Source organism: Condylura cristata, unplaced genomic scaffold (genome assembly GCF_000260355.1).
Source record: "Condylura cristata isolate star-nosed mole 26May11 unplaced genomic scaffold, ConCri1.0 scaffold00006, whole genome shotgun sequence".
Lineage (NCBI taxonomy): Eukaryota > Metazoa > Chordata > Mammalia > Eulipotyphla > Talpidae > Condylura > Condylura cristata.
The window spans coordinates 24,884,769-24,895,198 of NW_004567107.1; positions in this window are offsets into that span (position 1 = coordinate 24,884,769).

The window sequence follows — 10,430 nt, forward strand, 5'->3', positions numbered from 1 at the left end:
GACACCATCCGCAGAGCAGGCCTTCCAGAAAAGCGGGGGTCAAGCTCGGTGGTGGCATCATCTGAGAGAAGGGGGTCTCTGGCCCAGGCCTCCATCCTTGAGGCTCAACCTGGTGGATGGGTTGGTTTGTGTTTGATGAGCTATAATTGCCGTATAACATGTCGGTGTATGCTTAGTAGGCCTTGAACAACAAAGATTTGAACTTGGAGCATCCACTTGTAGGAGTTTTTTCAATAAAAAAATAATTTGTTGATCGTTGGTGGATAATTTTTGGTTGATATCTTTCAGCTTTTACTGTCTTCTCTTCCATATGGCTCTAAATATTTTCTCTTCTCTAGCTTACTTTTTGTAAGAATACAATATTTAATATTTATACACATAAACTGTGTGTTGGTAAACGGTATCCATTATCAGTGAGACCACTGATTTACAGCAGGCTACCATAAAGCGTTGAGGAAGTGAAAACTAATACTCAGATTTTCAACTCTACAGACGGTCAGGGCCCCGAATTATTTCAGGGTTAACTGTTTTAGCAAAAGGATCATCAAATAAGTATAGTTACCATCCAATCACACATTTTTTTTTTCTTGTGATGAGAACTCTTAAGATCTACTCTCTTAGCAGCTTTCAAATATAGTAACCCATGCAACATGACATCCCTAGGGCTTATTTATTACTGGAAGTTTGTACACTTGCGACCCCTTTCCCCACCACCACTCCTCACCTGGTGATCACCGATTATGAACTTGTGTTGAGTGACTGAATCTCTGCATCTTCTGTCCCAATGGCCTTAAAAGTGAGATAGGTAAGACGCTCACTGAGGTGCAAGAAAAATATCCCCTAACGAGAACATGATTCCATTTTCTTTTCATTTGTCAGGTGTAGACATATGTCTTGTGTGGTCAGGAAGCCTTTGGGGAGAACAGGGTGAAAACAGAGGTGACAAACGCACACTTATTGTTGGGTCTGTTGGGAGCATGTTGTCCCAACTAACTGACTGGGTTAATCCAGATAGGATTTACAGACTATATGAGCCAGTTTCTAAACTATCTAGACTAGCCCTCATAGTGTGGATAATGGTTTTTAAAGATTCCTACCAGAACACTCTGGGTTGGCAGTCATTCAGACAGTGCTGAATACATCCAGATGAGAACATGCAGAAGTTACACATGGGTTTCCAGTGTTGTCTTTCATCAGCCACGGGGGGCAGAAAATTTATAAGGTAATCAAGTCTAATAAGGAGTCAACCAGAGTTACTTGTTTTGATTTCAGCAACCATTTGAAGTACAGATTTACAGTCATCCTGGTTAATGACAAGTCTGAGATCATCTATGTGTTGTGCCTTGTAGCTGCGGGTAACAGTTACTTATATATGACAGAATTGTGGTGGTGAGGGCCACTCAGTATTTTCCCCTTTGGAGAGAGAGAATAATCAACAATTTGGGGCCATTGTTCTAATCTTCTGGTCTTGTCTATGCTGCTGCCACTTCTGATCCCCCCATATGTCTGTGATCTAACCTTGAGTAGGGTGTCATTTCTCCATTTTTCTACTTTCTCTCAGATAAGAGACCCCAGGGCCACCGAAGAGCCCACAGAACCCAGCACAGGGATCGGTCTCCAGCTGGGGAACCAGAAAATGTGGGTTGAATTGGTATACCTCAGTTTGCCCTTGCTAGCATAGGGGCTACTGATGCCCTGCTGGTCTTTCTAGCAGCGAAGACTTGGGGTCTGCCAACTAGGAATCCCAACTTACCCATTCTAAACGACACTGGAGAAACATAGCCCCCCTTTCAAGGCCCAGCGAGGGTGAATGACCCCTGACCTCACCATACCCAGCCATCCTTGGAATTTGTCCTTCCAAGAGCAGTAACACAGATAAGGAACAAAATATTAGGTACCGTTTCCAGGCACAGGATCAAAGGAAACTTTGTTTCATGTCTCAGAGGACTCTGGGGGTGGGCAGCTGGGCATCTGAATCCTGTTCCCAGTTCTGCCCCCTGTGTGTGGCCCAGGGCAGACTCAGTTTCCCAGTCTATATCCCACCAATCTAAGGGTCTGGCCAGGCATTATTCTGAGATGTGAAGTCTGGGACTTCTGGGGTCCTGCTCTGCTGGGTGGTCTCAGCCCCCCTCCTGGATACAGTCTGGACTCTGAACTGGGTAGGAAATGGGCATAGTTTGGGTACCTGACAGGAGGAGGCAACCAGAATGGGATAGAGATGGGAAACTTGTGCAGGACAGAGCAGAGCCATCCCAGGACCAGGTCAGGGGCCCCGATCTTTGAAAGGGCAGAAGCAACAGATGTGGCTGGTGGGCTCAAGGGACCGAGATGCAGTCTGGCTTGGCCGGCGTCGGGGGAGGGGAAAATTACAGATTTCCTCTCAGTGGAAGGAGGAAAAAGCCTCACAGTTGGGCTGTTCTCCATCTCTGGGATGGCTCAAGTACAGACCCTCTGACTTCCCAGATGGAGTGATGTGGAAGGGGAGCGGATGGCCGGGCCAGGTGCCCACCTCATCCTTGACCCGGGAAGCGCTGGGATACTGTTCCTTTCCCCCAGATGTAATAAGATCATTTGAGAGAAGGCGCTAGTGAGTCTGGCTGAGAATTAGATTAGATTCGAATTAGAGCTTTGATTCTTCTAAATCAGCATGGGGGGAGGGGTACAGGCTCTCTGCTTTCATCCAGTCAAGGGGGATTTGGTACCTCCCAGCTCAGATGTTCTCCTGCCCCTAAATCATTAGACTCTTAGGCATTACCAATTTAAGGAGAGAAAAAGGGATGAGGTCACATTGTGCTTCTATTTTCATCTGTCAGCCCTGTTCAAAGTCCTTACTTTGGCTAAATGTTCACTTTCGTTCTTTAAGGCAGGTAAATAACTGAGCAGTGCCCACTCACAGTTGAGTTATCAGTCGATGTTACCATTATTACTTATCTCGAGCTTATCTTACACTTACTATGTGCCAGGCAGTGTCTAAATGCATGACAGGTGTGAACTCAGTTAACTGTCACCATCCCATTGTACAGATAAAAGGCCTGAGGCTCCATAACCTGCCCGGCTGATGTGTGGAGGGCCAGTGTTTGATCCCCGCCAGCTGCATGCTGAAGGAGTGGGGCGCAGTGAGAACCTGCACCCCACAGTGCTCTTTGGAGCCAGAGGCCTAGGCGGAGATGACCCTGGCTTGCTCAGAGGGAGAGGGTGAACAGCCTGGAGACCAACCAGGCCCCCCACCTCCCACACTCAGGATCCACACTCAATCTGGAGTCAGGACGGGTTAAAGAGGAGCTGAACTCCATGGGGAAACTACCTTTGGGGAAACCAAAATGGAGCCCCTTCAGGAGTGCAAGAGAGCCAGCCACTGATACCTAGCCCTGCTAGTTTGCCATTTAACCATTTGAAGTCTGTGCTCAGTGGCATGAAGTACATTCACACTGCTGGACAGCCTGCACCCCCATACATGTTAAGGTTTGACTTCACGTAAGCAGCTCTGTTCCCTGTGGTTTGGCTCATTCGTGGTAATGACCAGTACGTGTTCAGCGCTTCGCCGGCACGCCTGGCCTAAGACATTAAGCAATGCTCGAAGGCCCCTCAAATCAACACACTCATTAATCTTTACAGCTCCCCTGGAAGCAGCTTGTGTTATTGACCCCAGTTTACAGGGGAGGAGACTGAGGCACAGAGAGGCTTTCTTACCTGCAAAGCTCTCTCTGGCTCTCGGCTGCTGCTCCTTTGGATTGAGGACTCACTGTGCCCCGGCTGGATGCTTTGTTCAGCCTTCGCCCCCCTTTACAGCAACCCAGAGGCGGGAAGGTTCCGAGGCTTACAGAAGGCGTCTACTTCACAGCCAGGTCTGAGTCTGAGCCTGTGTCTTGACCACCTGGCCACCGTGCAGGAGGCGAGCAGTGGAGGGAGCAGTGGGTTCTGGATGCTGGCGTGGCCCCCGCTTACATATTGAGAATACGCCTGAGCTGGCAAATCCAGGGTTACAGACCCCCCTGCCCCCCCTCACCCGCGCCTCCCCCCCCCCCCCCAGGGGCAGGGCTGGGGAGTGGGTTTGTTTTTTTTTTTTTTTTTTTTTTTTTTTTTTTTTTTTTTTTTTTTTTTGTGCTCTTGGAGCCTTTAGAGGACAGGAGGACAGGGCCCTGCTGCTTATTCATGCAGCCTCCACTGCTGAGCTGTGCTCAGCTTGCTGCATCTGAGAAATGGGGATGAATCGCACGCCACAGTGGCTGTAGATTGGAGTAGATCTACAGGAGTAGATTGGAGAGTGAGTAGGAGGGATTTTGTAAATCGGGGCCGGGTTGTTGAGCGGTGCCCCTCAAACAGTGCTCCTCAGGCCCTCTGCATCATAACTTGGGAACTTGGCCGAAAGGGCAATTCTCAGGCCCCACCCCAGACTTGCGACATATGAAAATCTAGGTTGGGGCTCAGTGAACAGCCTTCAGGCGACTCTCAAGTGTAAGACCTGTTGTTGTAGAGCACCAGGCAAGCATTTATAAATGTGACACTGTCCGCTGTCCTTGCTGAAGTCCCTCTTCAGCCAGGCACGGTCACTTGGGCCTCCTGCTTCCCTGGCCTGCAGGCCCAGCAGAGCAGACAATTTGGGCTGAACTCAGATAGGCTGGAAATGGGGAGAAGGTAACCTCACCATCCTCTCCTGCTGCTAGTGCAGACACTACCTGGAGAATTGATTAGGGTTGAGCAGGCATTTATCTCCATGTGAACAAACCCAAGGGAGAAGCAGGAAGGAATTTCCCATCACCCTCCAGCTTGTTCAGCTGAGCTAGGAGGCCCAGCGTTGGACTGTCCAGGCGTGTGCTGGAGCAGACAGGTACCTCAGTCATATCTGGGGACTCTTCCTGCGGGGAGATGGATTGAATGATGAAAAGAAACTATTTTCTGGTTTTGAAACTCCATGCTACTGAGATGTGGTGCAGGAGTGAGCCCCTGGGGCCTGACTTCCCAGCTCGGTTGTTCTTCCGAGACTGTAGAGGGAGGTGGGCACCCACCCTGGTCGCTGGATGCACAAGTTCAGTGTGCTTCCCCAGGGCCTGTGGGGGGAGCCATCCCTAGTCAGCCACTCTCTTGTCCTCCTGAGTACTGAGACAATGAAAGCCTCAGAATCCTCCTCTTCCCCTTGTGCCTCAGCCCCTCTGGAAGCAGCTGGGCAAAACTCACTGGCTATTTCTGCCCTAGACACAAGCCTAAAGTTAAGGAGAGAAAAATACTTTCCCCGGGGCCATATGATCTAACTACCTCTTTGCAGAGCTAAATCCACTTCAATTCTGACCATCCCACACCCAGTTACAAACTGGGACGCTTCTGGGTAGTCTCAAGCGTCAACTCCTCTACGGCTTTCGGCACCTTTCCAGTACTCCACTGCCTTTGCCCAGAACCCAGGCAGACGGCCCTTGGGCTCCCTGGATATGCCTCTCCTTCCTTCCCCCCTCAGTATGCTTCCACCAGCCCCTGTACCCCGTGGGGCTTAGCACAGCGCCCTCCACCCGGAACACCTTCCCTTCACCCTGTGCCAGTCTGCACAGCCTTTGAGGCTTAACTCAACACATCCTCCAGCCCCGCACCCAGGCCTTGCACTTTCAGCTCCCTGCTGTAGCCTGCTCAGCCCTGTGCATTCAGGCCTCTCCCATCAGCCTGGGCGCTGGGGGGGGCGGGGGGGGCGGGGAGGCCAGAGTCCTCGGCTATCTCCCACCACACCCAGCTCCGGTCAGGCTCATGGAGGGCCCGGAAGGTCCTGCTGGAACTTGCTGTGGACCCCAGGTCCCTGCAGTAGGGCAGGAGAGGGGCCAGCTGACGAGAGAACACACATGCCTGGTCGATGCCGTCCCAGGACTGGTCTGCAGGTTCCAGCCAGTGGTGTGGACCTTGGCGTCCCCCTCTGTCCAAAGTCTGAACTGGAAGCTCTGCCAGAATACAGGCAACAGAGGGAGCTTCCCTGGCGTGAACAGGAAGTACACCCCCAGAATTTCAGCCTCCAGGAGGTGTCATTAGAAAGTCCCAGTGACCCTTGTCTCTTGAAACTCCCTGATAAGATTCTGGGACAGTAAATGAGCCTGAAGTTAAGTCAGGGCCTGATCTGGGGGAATAAACAAGAAGCAGCTCTGTTCTGTATCTCCAGAGGGTCCAGGCAGGAAAGGACCAGCCCTCCGAGGACTGGGGCAGCTGCCAGACACACACGGTGCCCAGGGTCTGGCGCGTGCGGGCTGCAGAGCCCTCTGCGGATCGTCCTAACAGGTAGGCAGGACAGACTGTTTAGGGGTGAAAACAGTCCTGGAAGGGGGACAAGATTTGCCCAAGGTCATGGAGCAAATCGCTGTTAGATTTGTGACTCTCCAACTTGACCAGCACATTGGCTTTGAAAGTGACTGGCCCAGAACCTCCCCGACTCCTCATGCCCACAGAAGGGGTTCAAGAGAGGTTGGGGTGTGAGTGAAAGCTCAGCCCAGACCCTCCCCCACTCCTTGTGCCAGCAGTAGGGGTTCAAGAGAGGTTGGGGTGTGAGTGAAAGTTCAGCCGGGGAGCCACGTCGGCCTCCCTCAGGGTACCTGCCTGTGGGATCCGGCCTGTGGGTGGATAAACGTTTGGGGTTGACAGTGATGAGCAGATGGGTGGGTGGGTGGAGGAAAGAAGGAAGAAACAGCAGCACAGAAGGGAGGGAGGGAACATCCCTCAGCCAAGTCCCTGCTTGGAACCAGAGATGTGGAATATCTCATTTAATCCTTGCGAGACACCGCGAGGTAGATATTAGGGTACACTTTTGCACGTGAGGATGCTGAGACTCAGAAAGATTTCTGCCGCCTGACTCCTCCTTCCCTACCCTGCGCTTTCCTCCCTGCATTTCAGGGCTGGGGACCTGGTAGGATGAGGCTCTGAGCTAGGAGGCCCCTGTGAGCTGGCAGGCTCGCTGCAGATGGGTCCATTTGGGCTGAATACAAAATTGTCAGGAGTGGGGGGGTTCCCAGAACCCAGCTAGGTGCCAGCTGGGAACTCAACGAGGCTGATTTGGTTTGAGTCAGAGAGGAGTGTGAGCAAATTGGGGGAAACACAGAGGGAAAGCAGTTTGCCTCAGATGGTCTGTGGAGATGAGGAGAAGGCAGGCAGGGAAAGGCGCAAAGCCTCAGGCCAGCAGTAGGCTGCATCCTGAGGACTGAAGGGGGGTGATGCAGGGAGGGGAAGTTGGGCCATGTCAGGAGGTGACCTGCAGCTCCTGGAGAACAGCGGAGGCCAGGACACCCAGGAATGGGCCTGGGGAGTGTCAGATGTCAGGAAGAGGCACTAATCTCATCAGGAGGAAAGGCATTCTCTTGGCTCTCTCTCACTCAATCTGTATTTCCTGTGGGCCTGCCAGGAGGCATCTGTGCTGGACCAGAAGGACCAGGGGGTGGGCCGGAGGGAACCTGGAGGCAGGGCTGTTTTACTTGCTGGTTGTACAGTGCCTCTGTGTCAGTGCTGATAAGGCCCCTGCTCTGGAACCCAAGCAGCTTCCCTCGGTTCCTCCCTTCTTCACCCCACCCTAGCCGGGGTAGAGGGCTTCCCCCACCCTTACCCTACCCCCAGGACACTGTCACAGGGGCTGAGCTGGCAGCTGGCCTCCACCCAGAATGTGCCACCTGGAGAATTTAAGATTTATTTATTTTTACATACAGAACTGGGGTACAGGCCTGAGGTGCAGGGGTGGTGAGAGGATTCACCAGAGGATTCACAAACAGGGGAGCAGAACAGGCCGACTGATGAAGTACACTGCTGAGGGGAGCAGCGGGCAGGTCAGGAGAGGTCTGCCATGCCATGTGGGTCACCTCCGGGGCGGGGATCAAAGTCGAGCTGAAGCACAGTGTTGTGCTTTAACTTGTTGCCCCACCAGCGAGGGCCTGGGGTTCTTCTTGTCCAGCAGGGCTTGTCCTTGGCATTCCATGGTCTTGTCTGTTCCTGCCACCATCAATGGGTAAGCACCAGGGGGGGACACTGACCAGAGCCACTCAGCATCCCCCACACTGCTTTGCACTTTCTGTTTTCCGATGTTTACTCCAATCCCCAAAATGCTGCAACCCAAGCAGTGCCCAGCATGTTCGGTACAAAATCAAATTGCAATAAACCTTGGCCCCACCATGCCTCACCACTGTCCACATAAACATTTGTTGAGCACTAAGTAATGCACTTAGCACTATTCCTTTTTCTGTGTGGTTTCTCTCATTTAACCGCCAAGGCAGCCTTGCAAGAGAATGTAGATCAGGACTTCACAGCTTGGCCACCTCCTGGCTGTGTGATTTGCAGCAAGTTACTTACCCTTTCTGTGCCCCAGTTTCCTCACCTCTAAAACATGGGGTGATAATAGCATTTAGGGGGTTGCTTGTGAGGGCTCAGTTGGTACATGGAACGTACTTGACACACAGTAAGCAATGTACATATTAGCTGTTTGCTGTGTGCCTGGTTTTGTGGTAGTTGACTAAATGCATTCAGTAACTAGCCCATAGTCACAGAGGCCCCATGGATGTGTTCTGGAGTAACACCGTTTCATCAGCTAAGCCGGTAGGCACAGGTGGATGTGTGAGAGGTTCCAAGTGCACTGAAAGAGCTGAATTTTATATTCCACTTCCTATGAATTCACTTAACTTTAATGTAGAAGCCACGTGTGGCCAGAGGCTGCCAGGGGGGGACAGAAATGCTGCCTGCTTGCCTCCCACAGTGATCTGATTTAAATGGTGCTAATGGGCATCCAGAATTGCCAACCACTGCCCTGTGCTTTAACAATCCTTATCAAGATTAAAGCAGTTCAGCATCAAGATTACTGCAGGTCAGCTGCCCTCCCCCTTCCTCCTGGCCATTTCCCTGAGGGCAGAACATGCAGAAAGCAGCGCCTGAGTTGATCCTTCTCGACCTCAGACCTCTGCCCCAACCCGGGCCTGGCCCAGAGTCAGTCAGTCCTACACCCATCCTGGATAAAGTTGGTGCTTGAATTAAAATCATATTCGCCACTCTTTACAACCCTTCTTGGATTCTGCCTGCTTTAAGTGTTCTGCCCTCTGATTCAGGTATTGGGTTATTTAACAAGTGGGTCCTACACCCTTCTCTTCTGCAAACTAGTCGGAGAGTCGCAGCCACTGGGGATGTACAGTAGAGCCATGCATGGGTGGGTCTTCTGGAGCCCTCTGCGGTCACTTGTCAGGTGACCAAGTTGTCCCAGCTCATCTGGGGCTCTCCTCATGGTAGCAATGAAGGCCTACATCCCCCAGAATATTGCCCCAACTCTCTCCAACCCAAACCAGCCGGGACAGTTGGCTGCCCCGCTTCTGTGGAGAGCAGCAGGCCTCTTCTTGAGTAGAAAGAGGGAAGAAAATGGAGCCCACATCCCCTTGGGTTCCTCTCTGTGTCTCTTCAGCCCTTGTGGCTAGACTGCAAAACTGTGACAGAAGTGATGCTAAGCCAGTGCCAGGCCTCTGGTGAACGGAAACAGTGGTGGGTAAGAGTCTCACCAGGAGAATACCTGAGCCACAGTTTCCTCTTTTTGTCAGAGGACGGAGGGAACCAGGTTCCGCAGACGTGTGACACAGATTCTCAGTGTACACCAAGGAACTCTGCTCTGGGCCTTGGCCTCCAGAGCCAGACACCCCACTCCCTCTAGGATTCAGGATGAATTAAAAAGGAACTTTCCAGTCAAGTTAGGGACAAAGGTCAGCATCTGGTGAAACTTTAGGGGTGGTAGGACCTCCCTGGTGGCACAGGGGTTAAATCTCAGCACTATGAAGCTTTCTGCAGCCACTCCAGCAGGAGTTAGATCACAGGCCAGGGAGCTGACCCCCATGGTGCAGCAAACCTCTCCTGTCTCACCTGCTGCTCCCCTCAGCAGTGTATACTTCCTTGATCTGCCTGTTCTGTTCCCCACTCTATCTCTGGTGAATCCTCTCATCCCCTGCACCCTGTCTCTGGCTTGTACCTCAGTTCTTGTATGCATAAATAAATGCATACCAAAAGAAAAAAAAAACTTTAAGAGGGCTAACAGCCCAGGATTGGGTCAAGGTGAGGGACCCACCTGTAGTTCTGTATTTATTGGGTTAATTCTTGGTTTTTGTAGATCGCTTCAAACAGTGCTCTTTACTGACAGTAATCTCTTTCCGTTCTGAAAGCTAGGAGATTTATGGTTCTAGGTAGCCCTCTATTAACAGGCTGACAAAGTGTGCTGGTTCACACCCTCTCAAGAGGACGTACAGTGATTGGGTTGTAAGAGAAAAAGTAAAACACCAAATCTGAGGAACCACAGTGGCACCAGGCTCTACCTCCACCTCTCGACCTCCTACACCCAATCAGGTCTTTTCATTCTTCCCCTGAGGCCAGGAACAAGGCAATTAATGAATAATCTAGTATGTGGGTTTGCACCACACCCAACTGGGGTTTGGCTTCAGCCACCCTGCAGTTAACAC